Source organism: Macaca nemestrina, chromosome 6, assembly GCF_043159975.1.
Source record: "Macaca nemestrina isolate mMacNem1 chromosome 6, mMacNem.hap1, whole genome shotgun sequence".
NCBI lineage: Eukaryota > Metazoa > Chordata > Mammalia > Primates > Cercopithecidae > Macaca > Macaca nemestrina.
This window is the reverse complement of record NC_092130.1, coordinates 63,137,545-63,157,272: the sequence shown is the minus strand read 5'-3', so window position 1 is coordinate 63,157,272 and position 19,728 is coordinate 63,137,545. Positions and strand designations below refer to the sequence as shown.

At 34.8% G+C, this 19,728-nt stretch overlaps 1 long non-coding RNA gene across 1 annotated transcript; it reads left to right on the top strand.

The window, feature by feature from the left end:
- Positions 1–626: 626 nt before the first annotated feature.
- Positions 627–19,718, top strand: LOC105500014 (uncharacterized). Its single transcript, XR_011624234.1, has 3 exons — positions 627–831; positions 14,684–14,798; positions 18,998–19,718. It is a non-coding gene; the product is annotated as an uncharacterized lncRNA (long non-coding RNA).
- Positions 19,719–19,728: the final 10 nt, after the last annotated feature.

The following is a 19,728-nucleotide window of genomic DNA, read 5'->3' as shown; positions in this document are numbered from 1 at the left end:
GAAGTCATTTTTTCTCTTAATTTTGATCACTCGGTTAATACCAGATCACTTAGTTTACACCAAATTTCTCCACTCTAAATTACTGTTTTCCTTTCATACCTTAAAAGTAATTCAAGAAGAGATACTTTTTGGCTTTGTAAATACCCTGTTTCTGATTAAACTTTCACTTACCAGGCTTAGTGTCCATTGATGATTCTTGCCTGAATCAATTATTACAATCAATTGTAATGGTTGCAAAATAATGATTTTTCTAACTGTGCCATTTTTTCCTATGTTTATTAGTTAACCTTCTACTCACTTTCTTTATTCTTCCTTATTTATGTATATCAGTATATACTGATTCTTATTTAATAGATTATAATTCATTACTATCATTATTTATTTTGGTGTTTAAGTGTCGAAGTATTGATAAAATATTTTTAATATTATGATTGCTCCAAAATTCAGTAATGTATACTTTACTACAAGATAGATAGCGCATAAACTGGAAAAGTAGTTCAATCTCTTTTATTTACAACTCTAAATGTATTTCCATCCTCGTTCACCTTGCTGACTATCCCTGGAGCCTAAACTATATGAACTGCATCCATAGGTTCTTTTGTCCAACCGTTTCTAGATGGGGTTGGCCCATGAGGAGTGCCCATAGGCATTTGGAGGGAAGGAGGAGAATGAGATTCAGTATTTGTTTACCAAATGTCATCACTAAAAGGAATTTTACTTTTCTAAGTATGTTGAATTTTAAAATTATACAGTATAGAGCTGAGGGTTGGCAGTTATTTTCTCTCAGCACTTGGAAAATATTATACTGTCTTCTGGTTTCAACCGTTTCTGGTAAGAATTCTGCTGTCTATAAATTTAGCTATTTGCCCTTTAAAGGTAAATTATCTTTTATTCTGGTTTCTTTTAAGGTATTTCCTTATCTTTGGTGTTTTACGGGTTCGCTCTGATATATCTAGGTATAGATTTCTATTTTAGTTATCTTGTTTAGGATTCATCTTACCTCCTAAACTCAGCACTCAAATCTTTTGATATCTAGAAAAATTCCAGGTATTTTCTCTTTCAATATTGCATTTCTTTCTTTTTTTCCCTCCTTTTTTTAATTCTTTCCTTTTGGGAATAATTTTATAAATAGTTTGGAACTTCTCATTTATTCTTCTTCACTCTTAAATTTTTTATATATATAAAAACTTATGAGGCACACATTCAATGTTGTTATATGCATAAATTGTGTAGTGGTCAAGTCAGGGTTTTAGGGTATCTATCATGCAAATAGCAGTTTTTCCATATTTTAGCCATATTTTCCATATTTTTTCTTTCATTTTAGATAATTTCCTCAAATCTACCTTCCACTTCACTCATCTTTACTTTAACTTTGTTTAATCTGCTATTTACTCCAACCACTGCATTTTAAATTGTAATGAATGTTTTTTCTTTTCCGAATTTCTATTTGATTTCTTTTCAAATTTCTCTAGTTTGACTCATGTTAACATTTTAAACATACTCATTTTATAGTTTCCGTCACAACTTGACTTTCTAAGGGTGTCTATGCTAATATTTGTTCTAGCTTTTGATTCTTGCTCAGGAGATTGTCTTACTGTATTTTGAAATTTTCAGATATGATCTTATGCTCAGTTGTGATTTCGAGGTAGGAAAAACTGTGATGCCTCTAGCATGGTTTTGCACTTGATTTTTCCAGAAGCCCCAGCGTTCTCAATATCCTGGGATACATTTTTATTTAATTTTCAGTTTGGAGATTTATGAACCTCATAAACAGCATAAATTGGAATTCCAAACTGACAAGAGGTATAGGACATTGTTATGAGTCTTACCTCAGTTCTAGATAAGATTTGCTGATGGCACCCTGTGCAGGCAAATGGTTTGTTCTAGTCTGTACCTTCACTCAGAATCTTACTATGGGGTCTAATTTAGTGCAGGAAGACTCAGTTTCAAATCCTTGCTTTTTCTAGTGCCAAGTATTTTCTCCTTAATTTTTAGATACTATCATTCAGATGATACCAATAATTCTGCATAGGAAAGCTGCAGCCTTATACATTTACTATTCTATTTTTGTTTTGTTTTGACCTGTATGAATTTCCTTTCCTTGTCTGGGAGCTCAGTTAAGAATTCAAAAATATTTTAAAGCAGTTTTCTGAGATATAATTTATCTACCATAAACTTGTCCATTTAAAGTGAACATTTTAATGGGCTTTAATATTTTGATACAGTTATGCAACCTTCACCACAGCAATTTTAGAACATTTTCATTACCTTAAAAAGAAACCACAACCATTTAGCAATCACTCCCCCATTTCTCCAACTTCCAGGGCCTTAGGCGACCACTAGTTTATGTTCTGTCTCCATAGACTTGCCTATTCTGAACATTTCATATAAATAGAATAATACAAAAGTAATCTTTTGTGCCTGGCTTTTCACATAGCACAATGTTTTCAGGGTTCTTCCATTTTGTAGTATGAATCAATATTTAATGTCTTTCCTTTTTCCTAACTAATAAACTATTTTAGAGTAGTTTTAGATTAACAGCAAAATGGAGCAGAAGGTACAGAGGTACAGCCTTCTGCTGTACCTTCTCACTATTGAGGAACTCCAGTTCCTACACAGGTACAGCCTTCTCACTATTGGCATCCTCCACTACAGTGGTACCTTTGATATAATTAATAAACTTACATTGACACATCATTATAATTTACCTTGAAATTCACTCTTGGTGTTGTACGTTCTATGAATTTTGACAAATGTGTAATAACAAGTGTGCACTATCATAGTATTACATAAAAAATTTTCAGTTTTTAAAAATTCATCCTGCTATGTCTGAAACTAATATAGCTACTCCTACTTTCTTTTTATTAGTGTTAGCATAGTATATCTTTCTTCATGCCTTTACATTGAATTTGTGTGTATATATTTAAAGTGTGTTTCTTATAGACAACATATAATTGAGCCTATTTGTTGATTCAGTCTGACAATCTCTGCTTTTTAATTGGGATATTTAGACCCTTGATGTTTAAAGTTATTATGATACAGTTGGATTGATATCTACCATATTCTTTACTGTTTTCTATTTTTTGCCCTTGTTCTTTGTTTCTATTTATGTCTGCCACATTCTTTCTGCCTTTTACACTTTCAACTGATTCAAATTTCTCCCATTTTTATTTTCTTGTTTTGCTTTTTAAAGTGGTTGCGTTAGAGTTTGCAATATACACTTACAAGTAATTCAAATTCAGTTTCTTTTTTCTTTCTTTTCTTTTTGAGACGGTGTCTGGCTCTGTCGCCCAGGCTGGAATGCAGTGGTGCGATCTCGGCTCACTGCAAGCTCTGCCTCCTGGGTTCACACCATTCTCCTGCCTCAGCCTCCCCAGTGAGTAGCTGGGACTACAGGTGCTCGCCGGGCTTAGTAAGGATGGGATTTCACTGTGTTAGCCAGGATGGTCTTGATCTCCTGACCTTGTTATTTGCCCACCTCGGCCTCCCAAAGTGCTGGGATTACAGGTGTGAGCCACCACACCCGGGCTTCAAATTCACTTTCATATAACACTATATACTTCTTCACAGGTAGCATGAGTTTTTTATGATAATAAAGATAATGATCCTAATTCTTTTTTCCTGTTTGTTGTATAATTTCTTTCATACATTTCACTCGTACATAAGTTTTTAAATATATATGCATGTACACACACACATAAGCAAACACAATCAAATAGATTATTTTGAGCATACTGTTATGTTAGATTAACAAAGAATTAGAAAGGTAGAAGTGTTTTTTCTACCTTTACTTATTCCTTCTTCAATGCATTTTGTTTCTATTTGTGTATCTGATTTTCTGAGCTACATAATTTCCCTTCTCTGTAAATAACTTCTTTCAACATTTCCTGCAAAGCAGGTCTACTCTCAGTCAATTTCCCCAATTTTCATTTGTCTATAAAAGTCATTACTTCTCCATTACTTGTGAAAAATAGTTTTGCAAGGTACAGAATTCTAGATTGAACTAAAGTTAGGTATTTCCCTCACCAAAGTGGAAGGCTAGAGCTGGCTGGAGTTGAGTATATCTCTTTGCCCAGGTCAGTTGGACACTCTTAAAACCCCAGCAGGTTAGGATCTGGTAAAGGCAGGTCATATTATGAAAAACAAAATTCTCTGGCATGTTTATAATCATTTAATTTCCCTTCCTCCTGATGGAAACATGGGAGGACTTTTCTTCAATATTCATTGTGAGGGCGTGGTAGAGTTCCTGGAGGTAAAACTTGCAAACTCTTAAGGTGTCTTCTATGACTGGGTCCCCCTACAGTTTTAAACTCTTGAGTGTTGTCTACACTAAGCTTCTAGCAATTTGTCATTTACAGTTCATTCAGATTTCTTTACCCCAGCCCTGGTTTGTGCAGAGGTTGGAGCTCATGAGTTTCTACTTTGGTAAACTGTGATTTTTTTGTATCCCTTTGTCCGTTTCTCCACTTTTTTGTGTAGTCATTTGCCCTGTGATTTTATTTCTCTGATGGATTGAAGAAGAGTTGTTCATTTTTCAGTTTGTTCAGCTGTTTACTTGCTGTTGTGCGGGTGACTCTTACATGCCAGATCAGAAATCTGTTAATTTAATTTCATACTGAGTAATGTTTTGTTGAGTGGATATACCATATGTTATTTATTCATTCATTAGATGAGGAATCTTTAGGTAGTTTCTCTTTTTGACTATTATGAATAATACTGCCATAAACATTCAGGTACAAGTTTTTGTTTTGGCATATGTTTTCATTTCTCTTAGGTATATGCCTAGAAATGGAATTGCCGAATCTATGGTAATTCTACTTTTAACCTTGAAAAAAGCGCCAGACTATTTTTGAAGGCAACTGCACTGTTTTATGTTCCCACCAGCAGTGGATAAGGGTTTCAATTTCTTTACCTGTTTTCTAACACTTATTGTTTGTCTTTTTGATAATAACCATCCTAGTAGGTTTGCAGTGGTATCTCATTGCAGTTTTGATTTGCTTTTCCCTGGTGGCTTATGATTGTTAGCATCTTTCCACATGCTTAGTGGACATTTATATCTCTTTTTTGCAATAATGCCAGTTCATATCCTTGGCTTATATTTTAATTAGGTCATTTGTCTTTTACATTGAGTAATTACATATTCTAGATACATTGAGTAATTACATATTCTAGATACAGGTCCTTTATAAGACATGTAATATGCTCATTTTTTCCCATTCTGTGGATTACTTCTTCATTTTCTTGTTGTTTTTTGAAAAACAATAATTTTAAACTTTGATGGTGCCCAATTTCTCTGTTTCTTTTTCTTTTTTGCTTATGCTGTTGGCAACATATCTAAGAAATCATTGCCTAATCCAAAGTCACAAGGATTTATGACTATGTTTTCTCCTAAGGGTTTTATAAATTTAGCTTTTATATTTAAGTCTTCAGTGTTAACTTTTCAGTTTGGGTTAATATTTTGTATATGGTGTGAGGTAGGGTTTCTAAATTCGTTATTTTGTATTTGAATGTCTAGTCTTCCAAGCACCATTTATAAAAAAGACTGTTATTTCCCTATGGAATGATCTTGACACCCTTGTCAATAATCAATTTACTATAAATGTGAAGATGTACTTTTGGACTTCTCAATTCTATTCCATTGATCTACATGTCTATGTTTATAGCAGTACCACATTTTCTTGATGTGTACTTACCGTAGCTTTTTGTAGTAAGTTTTGAAGTGGAGAAATGTGAGTCTTTCAACTTCCCTCCTTTTAAGGCTGTTTGGTTATTCTGGGTCCCATATTTCCATATGAATTTTAAGATCAGCTTGCCAATATTTACAAAATAAAGTCAGGTGAGATTTTGATAAAGATTGCATTGAATTTGTACATTCATTTGATAAACATTGACTCTTAACAACTTTGTCTTTTAGTCCTTGAACATGGAATATCTTTGTAGTTATTTAGATCTTTAATTTCTTTCAATATTGTTTTTATGTTTTTCTGAGTATACATTTTATACTTTTTTTGTTAAATTCACTTTTTCATATTATTTAATATAGTTTTTTATTTTATATAGAATTTTATTTTATATAGATTTTTAAAATATATAATATATTTTTTTGAGACAGACTCTTGCTCTGTCACCCAGGCTGTAGTGCAGTGGTATGATCTCAGCCATAAATCTATGATGTAGTTTGTTTCTCTCAAGGAACTATCAGCCTCTTCTTAATTGTTACCAACAAAATCTCCATTGTTTTTTGAGAGATCCCTTAGGTTTGAAATTCTCCACACTGTTTTAGATGAGTCATTTTCTTTGGTGATGCCTTTAGAAGTCTTCGTTTTTGTGGACTGCTTCTCACCCTGTGCAACATCTTTGAGCCAATGCTCTAGGTGTAAGGAGCAGAGAGTAGCCTCTTTTGAACTTTCTTCTCTGGGTGTAGAACTTCCACAATACATTCCAAATTTTAGAGTTTGGCACGTGAGTCATATATGCCAATTAGAGCATTCCATCATTGGCAATAGCGATTAACATCTGACTTAAATGTGGACAATGATTGTTGTTGACAGTGGTGGTAGCGGTGTCATTTGCTTTTGTGTGTGTGTGTGTGTGTGTGTGTTGTGTGATTAAGTTAGTGTATGTGCACACATATTTTCCATTGAGATTTAAACTTAGAATTTTTTTCTGGAAGCGTGTGAAAAATGATGCTTTTTTTTTTTTTTTTTTTTTTTTTTTCATGATTGCTGAAATAAAAGGATGTCAATCTAGAAATTCCAGAGGCTATTTTTGTTACCATTTGGGGAAATCTGTATGAGAATAAAGTCATCAACAAAGAAGGTAGACCTGAGGAATAGAGAAAATTCTAGCCAACAACATTTAATATGATATGGCAATGTCTAATTGCAGCAAAAGTACGGATTTATCATCTACCTGAACATACCTTGCTCCCCATTTCTAACCTAGTTCTTCTCCATACATCCTTTCATCCCTTGCAACTGGACCAGCTTGAGCTGACTTTCGTCATTTGACAAGTTCCTGGACAGTATGTGCGTTAATATTAATTTTCCAAAAATGTATAAATCATATGTCACATCCTACTTTGGCATTAGACAAAAAATTACTCATTGGTTACAAATACGTCCAAGTTTCTTTGACTTCCTAATATACACAGGTTACTAGTTTTCCTGATAGGTTTGGAGGTTGTTAGGTTAGGAGTTTGAGAAGGGTGTGGACTAATAGTAGTTTTCTAACTATTTAGAGACTAGTAATTTTTTTTAAACTAGTATCTATTTCTTCCAGGCACAATCTCTTCAGATTCATAGTCATTCAGGGAAAGCATGTATTTTATACAATTATGTAGTTAGGTAATTCCTAGGAATACCCAATTACAAAGCCCCTATATCAGCAAGTCTGTTGCCCCTAAACAGCAAAAATCAAGAATAACTCAAGCTTTCTCTTGAGCCTTCATTCTCACCCAGAACTCTAAACACGTACATCCAAGGAAACAAAGAGAAAAAGACTATGTCACAACTCTCGTAGAGCAGCAAGCATATTTTTAAACAAATTCCGAAGTTTACTCCTATAGAGATCATTGGAAAAGTGACACAATCTGCAAGTGTAGAGTCCATAACTGAATTATATTAAGGCATCTTGATTTTGTAAATTGTACTTCCTTGTGTTTCTGAAGCTTTGGGAGCATGAGGCCAGAGAGTGGACTTTTTGGATTTTCATGGAGTGCTTGCTCTTGTTAGGGGACTGCTAGGGAACTGGGCCGCAGGACAGTAAGACTGGGCCGCGCTGGAATGACCTACTGTCTTCTCCAAGAACGCCTAAGAAGTGGAAGGGCTCAGGGAAGTCTCGATGCCCAAAAGAGCTGGTTGTGGGTAAAGGCTCATTTTTGTGAGTGGACCAGGATTTTGCTAAATTAGGAAACAGGAGAAAGAAGAAAACAAAACGACTCTTTTGTACCTTGGTCTTTTTTTCTTTTCCCCACAGTGAGATAATTATTTTCTAGTTTGGTGTGGATCTTGGATAGAAGCCACCTATCTTTACTGTTCTAACCTTTCTTTTTTGTTCTTTGCCTCTCTCATTTCTGGAAAACCTCACTGAGACCTCAGTTATTACTTGTGTATGAAAAATATTTTTATCTGGTTATTTAGAAAGAATAGGCCACCTGTTTCTTGTACAAATTTCTACACCTCTATGTTCCCCAAGTCCCTGCAAAATCCCTACTTATATTTGCTTGTTGAGACTACTGTGTTTAAGTCGTTGCAAGTAGACACCTAGAGGCAGATGAGCAAGAACAAAAAAGTTTTTATTTGTTTCACAAAAGTTTTATTGTTTCACGATATTGACTTATCCAGTGATTGATAGTAGGGACTGTAAAACAAAAAGTTGAGATTTTAAACAATGCGATTTAAACCTTAACATAAACCCCTTTAAAAATAAATGAAAGCTTAACTTTTAATAACAGCAATAAAGTTTAAGCAATTGTTGCTATGACACTATTATCTTTCCTTTTCAGTACACTAGGCCCACAAAAAGCTTTTAAAACAGTACCTTTTGTTTACATTATTAATCTGCTTAGCAAAATATTTCTTTGAGATAATATAAAGGTAAATTTCAGTCTAATCTATGGTAAATGATTGCCAAATTGCTGAGTTGAACTGGAATTAATGAACTTTTATTGTGGGAGGATCCATTTTGAATCATTTTTTTCCTCCAATCTTGTCAAACTGTATTACATTAGGATCTGTTTTACAATCATGTTTGAGTCCTCTGAATTCTTGGTGACTTGCTTCTTTTGACACTTACTTGGTTCTTTTTATTTATGTTTACTCTGTGGCCTAGACCTTGAAATATGATCTAGAAGCAATCAGAACAACCTTGAGCAGAGAGAGAATAGTCATATATTTCTTATTATTATTCTACTAACTTTCTAAGAATTTGGATCATTATTCTACCTATAGTGTGACTGCTGTAGCCTTGAGTTCTTCCTTTGGTTTAACTCATACAATTTCTATTATTTTTGTATTTGGATTCTTCATTTTTGTTTCCTGAATACTAGTTATTTATATTTTCCTATTAGTGCTATTCTGATTTCTTTTGTTGTTGTTGTTTAACTTTTATTTTAAGTTCAGGGGTACATGTGCAGGTTTGTTACATAAGTAAACTTGTGTCATGGGGATTTGTTGTACAGATTATTTCTTCACCCAGGTATTAAGCCTAGTACTCATTAGTTATTTTTCCTGATCCTCTTCCTCCTCCCACCTTTCACCCACCAAGAGGCCTCAGTGTGTGTTGTTCTCCTCTATGTGTACACATGTTCTTATCATTTAGCCCCCATTTATGTGTGAGAACATATTGTCCAGTCACTCTGTGGAACGTCCCTTAAATTGAATTATCTGCTTTTTTTTCCTTACTAGATTGATGTCATGCATTTTTTTAAAGAGTTCTGCAAAAGTGAAGTTGTGCTGTTGTTGGTTCATCATATGAGGAGGGAGTTGATGTTGTCATGTCCTTTAATGAATGATGTTAACTTTGATCAGTTGGTTAAGGGGGATACCTGACAGGTCGTTCTCCTGCAAAATTACTGTATTAGTTTTCTACGGATATTTGGTTTCTGTTCCTGCAGTAGTTTGCTACAGATAATGGCCTCCAGCCCCATCCATGTCCCCGGAAAGAACATAATCCCATTATTCTGACAAGGGATATTTAGTGATATTTCTAATATCAGCCCTTATCCCAAATCTCAATTCTCCCTCTAAGGAAAATGGAATGAGTAAACAAGAAAGAAAAGCACCCTTGAACAGAGACAGAAACATTGACCCTTCAAACTCCTTAGTTAGCCACGAACTAGAAAGAAATTACATTGACTAAGAGTCAATATAAACAGAATTCATTCTGCCTTTTCCTGACAGACAAATTGTCATTTATCATTGCTTTCATGGTTAGCCAGAGAAAGTCAACTCTTATTTAATTTTTTTGAGTAAATGTATTTGTGAACAGCTTTTGCTCAAAACTCTTCCTAACCCATTTGCTCAAAACTCTACAGAGCTTCCATTCTGCAGCCTTGTGAGGTTCCCGTCTGACTTCTGGGGACTTTTCTTGCCCAGAAGTTCTCTGCAGGTGTCAACATGCCCTTCCACTGCTGGCAATACAGACCCAGCCAGTTGGCTTCTGCTCCTTCCTTTCTTGCCTTTGTTCAAGCCTGTCTTTTATGTAACAAGGGATCTGTTCTCTTACTCATCTTGCCTGATCCTATCATTTTCCCCTTGCATCTTAGTCACAAATTTCTTAATAATTATTTTACTTTAAAATACTTTTGAATTTTAAACAACTTGCAAAAAGATTATACTGAGTTCCTCAATGCCCTTTGCTCAGGTTCCCCAGTGATAACATGTTATCTAACCAAAGTCCAATGACCTAAACCAGAAACTAAATTCACCTACAGGCATTATTCGAATTTGCTAGTTGTTCCACTAGCATCTTTTTTTTTTTTTTAATTTTCTCTGATTCAGAATTCAATCAAGAATTCTACATTTTATTTAGTTGTCATGTCTCCTTAGTCTCCTATTTGGGACACTTTCTCAGTCTTCTTTTTTCTTTTCCTTTTTGGGCTTTTATAACCTTGACATTTTTAAAGAGTACTGGTCAATCACTCTGTGGAAGGTTTCTTAATTTGAATTATCTGGTATTTTCTGTGTACTAGATTGATGTCATGTATTTTTGTCAAGAGTACTGCAAAAGTGAAGTTGTGCCATTCTTGGTTCATCATATGAGGAGGTTTTTGATGTTTTCGTGTCCTTTTTATGAATGATGTTAACTTTGATCACTTGTTTAAGGCAGATATCTGACAGGTCTTTCTCCTACAAAGTTACTGTATTAGATTTCAAGGGCTCCCATAACAAAGTGCTACAGGCTGCGTGGCTTAAAACAACAGACAGTTATTGTCACAATTCTGGAGGCTAGAAATCTGAGTCATGCTCCCTCTGAAGCCTCTAGGAGAGGATTTTTCCTTGTCTCTTTCCAATTCTGGCAGCTGCAGGGATTTCTGGACTTTTGGAGGCATAAGTACAGTCTCTGTCTCCGTGAACACATGACATTTTCCTGTGCGTCTGTCTCTTTGTCTCTTTTCTTCTAAGGACTCCAGTCATATTGAATTAAGGGCCCACCCAACTCCAGTGTAACCTCATCTTAATTTAACCAATGACATCTGCAAAGACCTTATTTCCAAATAAGATCACATTCTGGGTTCCAGAAAGGGTATGAATTTTTTTGGGGGAGGATGCCATCCAACTCAGTAAAGTTACTATTTCTCATTTTCTAATTACTAAATGCCATGTGGGGAGTGACACTAAAACTGTGCAAATGTCCTTTTTCTCCTTATACTCTTGCCCACTAATTTTAAAATCCAAATGCAATTCTTGTCTGCATAATCATCACTCTGCTGTTTGCAAAATGATGAGTTGTGATTTCCACGATTTTTCTACCTTTATCAATTGGAATTCTGTCATTAAAGGAACTGTCTCTTCTCTCTCATGTACTTATTTTTGTTTGTTTTTTCTTTTTTTCATGTACTTATTTTAAAAGTTATTTATTTACATTAGTATGAACTCACAGATTCATATTTTATGGGTTATAATCTATTATTATAATAATAATTATTGCAATTATTAATTGGCAATAATTGTCCAAATTGTTAACATTGCTCAAATTGTCCCAGATTGCCCACTACCAGTTCCTGCAAGTTGGTTTTCATTTTTGGCATCTTGCCATGTGCTGATAGATGAAATTTTCCCTGGTGATTCTGCTCCTAATTTTGGTATCTCTTTCTGAATTCCTATTGTGCTCTATCGTTAGTGCCACTTTTCAGCAATTAGTTTTGTTTACTTTTAATTTTACCTGATTTTTTCATTCTCTAGTCACACCTCTCAGATTAGACATGGTTTCTAATATTTCTCCAATTCTCTTTACTCTCAGAATTAAGAATACAATCTCAGGACTAAACACATAGTACGTACTTGAATTACTCTAGCTTGGTCGGTCGATTAGTCTACTAATTTATGAAATCACAATTTCTATTCACGTAACATCCAATGTTCTATGGTTCTTTGCCTGGAATTTGATAACTGAATGTATAATGTTCCGTTCTGAATATAACAGTATTCTACTTTCTTCTGGCCTAAATATCTAAGCATCTGGATGTGTTTGTATTAAATACTAAGTACTACTGACAATGCTTGCTTGGCTGGAAGCTTCCTACTAATTTTAATTAAATACACCAGGCAGCTTTTTACTCATATTCCCAAAGCCTTAATTATAAGAGCATACCAGTACACAGACACAATTACTAGTTCCTTCCTGTGACAGGGTGGAGTAAGTGCATCTGGATAAATGTTTGCTGGAGCATTAAACTGAAGAGAGCCAATTCTCATCTACATTTTTTGAGTAAATGTATTTGTGAACAGCTTTTGCCAACTTCATTTTAGATTCAATTTGTGAACACTAATACCAACAATAACTTGATTAAGGACAGGGGATTGTTTGCAAACCTACTGCATACCTGCCATGAAACTGCTTAAGAAATGAATAGCATCAATCAATATTGCTTCTGCTATGCAAGGTCAAGTTAAACCCTCAGTGTGCTTTTTATTGCATTTTTAGAAGACTGAGTACACCTAAATCAAAGACATGCACATTGCAAAAATTTAGAACATTTTGTTTCTTTTAAGTCATTGACCTCTGCAAGAAAGTAGAAACACATAGCATTAACACAATTGAAGAGGATTACTTGTCACACATGGCTGCACATTAATCTGCATGGAATCATAGTTTCATATACTCTTGAAAATGTAACTAACATAGTGTAACTTACAAGACAAGACTTCAGTGTAAGCAGGAGACTTTATTTACTTAGTTTTCTGTATCTATACTTATCTTTTTTAGACAGTTACCATAAGTGTTTGAGACTAACATCAGACTAAAAATGATCTGAAAATTATACTCATAATGATAATTAATGTTTGAGGATATTGTGGAATGGAAGGATATTTGTAGGGTGAGTACTCGAAGGGTTGGGGTATGTGAGTTTGAGTCACAGTGTGGGGAGCAAAGTTGTTCTGCTAAATGTAGTATTCTGAGGAGAATCTGGGAGGCAGGAGATAGCCATCAACTATAGAATATCCTTTTTTTCCTTATACTTTTGCCCACTAATTTTAAAATCCAAATACGATTCTTGTCTGTGTAATTATCACTCTGCTGTCTGCGAAATGACGAGTGTGATTGAAATTTGCACTGGGGAAAAAGGATCATGAGGGGACCCACGAAGGTAAAAACAAATAACCCCCCAACCAATCAAACAAAAGATTCAGAGAACAGGAATATATGATATGGATTTTGAAATCGCTTGCTGTGGGATATGCCATGTAGCTCCTATCCCATAACCAGCAGTTTTTTGGCAAATTCTAAGACACAAATACTGGGCACAGTCAGAGTTTTGCTCATTTCATTTCATGCAACTGTGATGTATGCAGCTCATATTTGAAAGCAATTGTTCAAGAGGTGGAAGAGACCACAAGAAGGAAAGCTTTCCTCTTTCTACTTTACAGTCATCTCATGTTTTTAAGTTCTGAGGGTGTGAAATGGGCTATTGAGCTAATCTTACTTTGCTCCTGAGGGATAGTGAGGAAATGTGCTAGCTGATATTATACTTAAAATACAGAATTAGGTATTATCATTATCCTATTTTACACATAAAAGAAATGAAACTTAGAAAAATGACATGCAAATGGCTAGATTTGAATCTAGGCTGTCTACCTCTAAAACCACTCTGCTATCCTAATTTCTAGGGTTTAGAATACAGTAAGTTCTCAATCAGTGCAAATAGAATTGTATGAGTAACAGGTTGAGGAACTCTTTTAAACAGAACATTTTGCTGCTGATAATAGGGGCAGGGTGGTGACAGGCACAAAGTCACAGTGCTCACTGTTAGCACAAATGAACTAATTTATGCCTCAGAAGAGTCCTATGCAGTGGTTGATGTAAAGGAACAAAGTAGCCTGCCAAGGTTCCAGGCGTTTAAGTGGTAAACCAGGGATCTGAATGTAGGCTGCCTGGCTCTAGAATCTGTGCTCTGAACTGTGTCCAATGCACCCTGACCCTCAGAAGAATGTTTACATTTGATGAAGAGACACTAATCAACAGATGGGTTGCTATAATCATCCCAATAAATGCTCTAGTTAGTAGTCAAATAGAACTATCAATAGAAGAAAGTCTGCTGGTGTCCCCTGGAGGGACCCAAAAGTAAATTCCCTGAAGTTCAGGCAGACTTAGAGGCAGTATTACTCATTCTATCCCTCTGTTTTGTACAGTTCATCTCTCCCTGACTATGCTGGCTTCATTCATATTAAGATAATGAATCATGGTGATGTTGACTCCAGTTAGAATAATTATTCTCTACATGCCTTCATTTTTTAAAGAGGCTGTGTTAGGAGAACCAGAGAACCATTCCAATTAAAGTACAATTTTCTATCTTTCCAGCACTCTTCCTTAAACTTGAGAAGTGAGGAAAAAAGACCAAGTGCCCTGCCCTAGTTATTGAGGTGAATAAATCCCAGCTGTCAGAGAGCAAACCTCTTTTACTTTGGTTCCAAACCTCCATGGATGTATATTTCAGCTGTTTTTTTTTCCCCATCCTTAGCCTTGTTTCCTCATGAGTGCATCAGCTCACACAAAGATTCTCTTTCAAGTGAGCTGGCAGGTCCGTGAGTTCCCTGTGGCTGTTCTCAATGACGACTTTCGCAATCAGGACATTGGTGAGAAGATCTACTATTTCTCCTTAATTCCAGCCTGGTCAGACTGTGCAAGGACTTGTTTGTAGAAAATAATAGACAATCACTGCTATAGAAAAAGATGGGTGGCTTTTATGGAGTTGATTAACATCAAACCATATTGCTTAAAACAATTGTGGGAAGGGTGTTGGTAATGGTAAAAACATACGCTGCCGATTCTTGCTTTGTCTTCTCTTACTTGGCTGCTGTCATAAGCCATAAAACTTTTGTGTGACTGCTTGGCATTGTCGTAGGTGAGAACTAGAAAACTTGTGTCCTATTCCTGGCTCTGCCCTTGGTTTATCACCTAAGCAAAACATTAACCACAGTATGCCTCTTTTTCTTCCCTTTTCTAAGGAAACAAAAATGATCTTACTTGGGCAGGTTTGGTGTATTTTTCCTATTGTGACCCAAACTGCTTTGCACACATGGGGCTCTAAATTGTCATATAAAACTGGAAAACAGTGAGAGACTGGCCCTGATAGGGAGTTCTCTAAGTGACTGAATGAATTCAGCACCTAAACTGGACTATTAAGATTGACTGTGGCCATTCCCAACAGATGGAAGCCTAGATCCTTTGAGAATAGGAGAGCTCTGAAATCATCTCTTCCATTCACTGCACAAATGGTATCAGCACACCATTGTGCAGTCCATCTGGTCAACTCTTGGGCCTAAACAACTCTTTATTTTCAGGGAGAAAGAGAAATACTAAAAGAACAAGCAGTGTGGAATAGATCACTCATTCATGTAACATATAAACACATAAGTGAAACTGCCTACACAGATTCTGGTTGGATTAGAAAGTGATCATTGTGGAATGCTGTCATTTGAGAAATGCTGCTACATCTGTTCCTTTCCATTTCAGGATGTTGTCCTTAGAATAGTTCACCTTAACCCAATTCTATACTATGCAGGAATGATTTTTGTGTAGGTGCCAAGGGAAGGAGTACCACATACACATAGGGTGCAAAAAGGGCACACATGACTCCGCCTGTGCTTTTCTATCTTGTCTGCAAATGGCCATGACAACAGGTCATTCCATGTGTGGAATGACGGGCCTTACTGACTGGAGCAGCAGCAAATGTCAGAAAAGAGTGGAGCCTCAGGTATATAGCAAGTTTGTCACAGAAGTCCCATTGCTCAGAAGGACCATAAGACTCTCACTATAAGTTAACTGCAGATGCTAATGCTGATATTGTACCAAAGATGACAAGATAGTAACACGTCACTGGGATTAAAGTTCATGTATGTGTGTGTGTATATATATATATGTGTGTGTGTATATATACTTACATGTAATCATGTACATATATCTATGATCTCCCAAATTTTTATATATACTATGTAGTATACTGAATTAAATTGTTAATAATAAATTTCAAATTTTTATTTCCTCATGATCTAGGAAACATATTTTTTTAAATAAAGGAAGCTTTTAATATGGACATTGTTCTTATTAAAACCATTGCTTACGTTTAAAAAGGAAGAGTGTTAAATGCTTGTGACTTTCTTGTGTTTTTATAGTGTAAAAGTTAAGAAAAACATTCTTAGCATCAGTCAGCCTTCCTTCATTAAGCAAGTAATGGTTCTTCAAAATATCATTTTTAAAAGAAACAATGCTTTAGAGTTAGATTTTCTACTAGCTCTAAAGTGTGAGATCTAGTTAAGGTAGCATCTCTCGGTGCCCATACCAGCGTCATAGCCCTGTGCAAAGTTCCTCTGATGCTGGCAGGAATTGGGACAACTCGTTTAATACGTAAAGAGCTGCTGATGGAACAAGTTCTTATTTATAAAACTTTTAGCATACTTTGCTACCCCTGTTTTGTTTTGGTTTTCATATTTTATGAGAGGACAAGACAATCATTATTTTCTCATATTTTACTAATTTAGGTACAACTGAGTGATTTTCCAGATCTTAGGTGGTTTTCTTTTCCCTCCTGACCTTTCTAGAAGCTCAAGGATTCAAAGCCAAGTTGTTTTCCACATAGTGAGATCAATAAGTATTACTAGTGCAATGAGGTGTTCAGTCACTACACTACCTATTTAAACTCCCATTAGTTACAATTTTAGTTGTTAAGCATCATTACATAAGCATTCTCTGGCCTCAGCATCTAACACTTCAAAGTCATGCAAATGCTGGTTCATGAATTTTGATAAATATCTGCAAATAGTTTTGGGTGTAGGACATCAAGCTTTTCAATCAGTATAAGAACCTGTCAAGGATAGCTCATTGTAATTAGGTATAAATATTGAAAACATTGGCAATTGGGAAAAACATATGCCAATGTGCTTATTGGCAAGCCCTGTTGTAAATAATAGTGTATCTGGATGATGATCAGTACATAAAGTGTTGTTTGTAGTCCTTAAGAGCTACTGTTCAATGATACTAGATGTGTTGACAAGTAATTCCTGAAGGCCCATATGAGTTAAGTGGTCAATGTGGAGGAGATCAAGAGGTTCAAGGCTAAACTCTTGTCCATAAAAAATGCATAATCTTAATAGTCCAAAGTGCAGGCAGCAACAATTTTGGAACCGAAAGACCAACAAGAGTTGAGGAGTTAGGTGTAGAGACAAGGAACCAGCAGAATGAGAACCATGATTTATATTGACCCAGGCAAGGGACCTTTAAGGTTTCTTATCAGAACAGAAGATACTCCCAAATGAATTTGCCTCAAATTTGCCTGAAAAGATGTTGTAGATCATCTTCTAGCAATCAACGCAGTCTCTATTTCATTTACAGTAAAAATGGGTGGATTATCTTCCTTTTGTAACCAACTCCTTAGAAGCAATTTATTTAAGTTAAATTTTTTATTAGCTACAAATCTTAATTCTAATTTTTCAGCATCTTAGCTTATAAACCAACTTTCATGCTAAATATATAGACAACTAGATGCTATCATGTTTCACTTCTCCAAAATGGATCAATGTTTTCAAATAAAGCCATGGAGATATGGAACTGGAAGACAATTTAGGAACTCATTATAAATGACAGACTTTGAGAAATTATTTGTGTAACACAATATAGAAATATATTACCATTAATAATCTAAATATTATAGATAAGAGTGATACTTTGGCTTTTATTATACAAATAAATTTGTCTCACTTCTTTATTTCACTTTGTATGCAGAGACCAGCTTACTTTTTATGTAGTCAGATGGTATAAATTTCATTCTTTTAATCTGGTATTCTAAATCAATAATTTCTGCCTTTTAATAATTTCTTTTTTAATGGTATTGTCTTTCAGAACTGAGGTAAATTTTTTGAAGCTGTTTTATTAAAATCATAAAAGGAAAGAAATAAGTGAATATATAGCAAACATCAATCTATGCAGGACAATTATCAAGAAAATAAATAGAGCTGAATGTGAAGTGATCTTAGAAATCCCTTCATAAACCACAATATTGCCTCATATACATTTAATAGAAACCAATCAATTTTCCCTCATTATTATTTAATGTCCATGCAGTGCAAAAATATATACATGACTCTAAACTAAATGTAATTGTGTCTAAAATCTGATAATATTGGGCTAATTTAGCATCTAATTCGAAGAAGGATTATTACCCACAGATAAGTACGATCCTGTCCTGAGATATATATAAGATTGCATTAGATAAGTATACACAGTTAATATAGTGAATTATAATAAATGAATAGTTGCTATTTTTTTGAAATTGATAGACAAGACTTTTATTGGAATGACATAGTTTAGCTTACAAAATTCCATCACTGGTAAAATTTTATGTTGACTTCATCTGAAAAGGGATTGCAATCATTCAGTTTGTGAGAACTACCCTCTCCCAATGACAAACAAAAGGATTAGGCACTTGAATTAAGCTTAACTTCCAAAAGCTACCTAATATTTTATTAAAGTCTACTCTTAAAAGTGCTTCCACAGAATCGTGACAGTATTTTTACTGGTGAACATGGAAGAGGAAGGAAGCTTCAACAACTTGAAAATACATAGTTGTTTTCCCTTTTTAAATTTAGAGAATGAATAAAAAGTCTACATGTAAAGATATATTGTATTAATCAACTAATAGTGATAGAGGCACAATGTGCCCTGGCGGATTATTCAAGATGCTGAGAATGGCAAACTCTTCAACTTCAGTGACTACTTACATTTATATGAACCAAGAGACCTTGAGAGTTCTTTTTTCTCTTTCTTTTTTTCTTATCAGGGACGTCTCAAGTTAAAGCAGGAAAAGAATCTACTCTTTCAAATTAAGGCTGAGAAGGAGATGTCATGGAGTCCTTCAGAACCAACTGAAACATCTAACACCCTAACACCCTGTATGGTTGATACAAAATTCTCTTTCACTTACTGTGGATAAGTGAGAGGAGAGGGGTTTTGACAGAGGCCTCTTAAAATAGACTCATTAGAAATTCATCAGGGTCAGGTTAACCAGCTAAATGAAGAAAAATAAAATGTTCTAACAATAATGGTGAATACAAATACAGAAATATACTGCTGGTGAAGATTTTTCTTTTAAATACATGCTCAGAGGTTCTGAAACAGAACAGTGTTTCCTATGCCTGGGTGCATTTCTCTTCTTTCTCTGGCAAGTAACATCTCTGTGAAGCTCATCATGTATAGAATTACTTGAATGACTCATTTTAAATATAGTATTCCTCTTTATCACTATCCCCAGCTAATATTCAGAGTTCTAATTCTATGTATTTTTCAAGGTGTGAACCGATATACATTATTATCCTACTTTATAACTGAAGAAACTTTGTTGTATGATTGTATATATGTATATATATGGCCAAATGCTGAAATTGACCTCTTTGTAATTAGATCAACCCATCAGCAATTCAAAGAGAAAAACAGTAACAGTAAAGAACAAAACAATGTCAGAAATTTTAAAAATCAATGAAATGATCTGCTCTGTTTGTGAAATTAAAGCCA